General features: G+C 47.6%; 1 protein-coding gene across 5 annotated transcripts in view; it reads left to right on the top strand.

Annotated features, from left to right (window-relative positions):
* THSD4 (thrombospondin type 1 domain containing 4) overlaps window positions 1–1,881 on the top strand; it is a 507,461-nt gene that overhangs the window by 432,615 nt on the left and 72,965 nt on the right. The window lies entirely within an intron of this gene.

The following is a 1,881-nucleotide window of genomic DNA, read 5'->3' as shown; positions in this document are numbered from 1 at the left end:
TCTTACTGCTGCTGTTACAAAGCTTGGTGCATCTCAGTGCTTCCCCCCCAGGAAAATAGGTGCCGGTCCTCACCATGAAGTTGTTACAGTAAGTGCCCACTTCTTAACAACAACCAAAAGGAGGTGCTGGTGCTGCATCCCCCTGAAAAAAACCACTGGTGCATCACCCCCTAAGAAGCAGCTAATGCAAGACATTGACTGGCCTGTTTTCAAGAAGGAGAAGCTCAGATTTGCATAGTTGTTACAAGGTATAAGTTAAGGTTATACTACCATCCCTGTGAATCCTGTTAAATTACCGTATTTTTCATCCTATAGGGCGCACCGGCCCATAGGACGCACCTCGGTTTTTTTTTGGGGGGGGAAATGAATAAAAAAAAATTATTTCCCCCCCAGCCGCGGCTGCCACCCCAAGCCTTGCGGACACTCGCCCAAAGCACGGGGAGCCCTCCAGAGGGCTCCCTGTGCTTCGGGCGACAGGCTGCTGCCCCAAGCCTCGCGCACCCGACGGGACCTCCCGCCGGGCACGCAAGGCTTGCGGACACTCGGCGGGGCTGCAGGCTGCTGCCCGCAAGCCTTGTGAGCCTGCGGGAACTCCCGCCGGACTTGCAAGGCTTGTGGATAGCTTCCTGAAGCCTGGAGAGCGAGAGGGGTCGGTGCGCACTGATGCCTCTCGCTCTCCAGGCTTCAGCGAAAGCCTGCATTCTCCCCATAGGATGCACACACATTTCCCCTTCATTTTTGTAGGGGAAAAAGTGCGTCCTATGGGGCGAAAAATACGGTAATTTAAATTGTGCAAATATGTTAATATTTTTGGATTAGCTCTGATTAGATCTGCAGTAAATTCAGAATCCTAATGAAACATTTTCTCAACACATACTAAGGAGAAGGCATGATACTCAAAAGCAATCGTGGGGAAGGTCTTAGGAATGATTAATATGTGAGCTAACGCTAACTGTGCTGTGTCAAGAATTTCTTAGGAAATGTTTGAAACTTTGTCTCCTGCTGTTATGACAGTTTGTGGATCACTATGGTAAACAATTTCACTTGAACATCCATTTACAATCAGAATCATAGTATTGTAGAGCTGGAAGAGACCATGAGGGTCATCTAGTCCAGCCCCCTGCAATGCAGGAATCTTTTGCTCAATGTGGGGCTTGAACCCATGACTCTGAGATTAAGAGTCTCAGGCTTTATCTCCTTGAAATGTTCCATTTGACATAGACGCAAGCTGCTTCTTTTAAATGCCTGTTGGATGAAACTTCTCAGTCAGTCACTTTGAAGAGTGAAAAGAAGCCAGCAAGTGCAGAGAGGGTGTGTTGAAGCAAAGTCTTGCGCTTCTCCCTGATGAGAGGAGAACCTTCACTTAACTGATTAGCTGGAAAACCTGAGTGAGTGTCAGAGATCTTTCGCTGATTCTTGGCAGCATCTAATCTGTTACTCACAGCCATTATGCATTTTTGTGCAGCCAACTCATTATTTACATTGCAGCTCTGTGATGTATCAGCCCTTGGCTCCCCCCCCCCCCGCTTTTTTGTAAGAGCAGGAGAGGCTTTCATTGCAGATGTGTGCTATGATTTCATTGGCCAGCACGTAAAAGGGACTGTTGTTGTATCAGCTGGTGTTGGTTTCTTTGGATGCATTGGGTTGGAAATTTTCCTGCAGCTTTTGGGGGTGCTTGCCAGCATAAAATGGAGAAAAGAAAAGCAGGAGTGTTTAGGGAAATGGGGGCACAAAACAGCTGACTGAGAAACACATCCTTACAGATCACTCAACAGAGACCACGTCTCCAACACTTACTGTATATTGGGGATCAATAGGCATCTAAGTTAGTCATGTCATCAATTTCAGTGGGTCTGCTCTGAGTGGGCCCAGCCTTGGATA

The sequence above is a fragment of the Podarcis raffonei genome, chromosome 14, assembly GCF_027172205.1.
Source record: "Podarcis raffonei isolate rPodRaf1 chromosome 14, rPodRaf1.pri, whole genome shotgun sequence".
In the NCBI taxonomy this organism is placed as follows: Eukaryota; Metazoa; Chordata; class Lepidosauria; order Squamata; family Lacertidae; genus Podarcis; species Podarcis raffonei.
The sequence above is the reverse complement of the archived record's forward strand: the minus strand, read 5'-3'. Positions and strand labels throughout refer to the sequence as shown.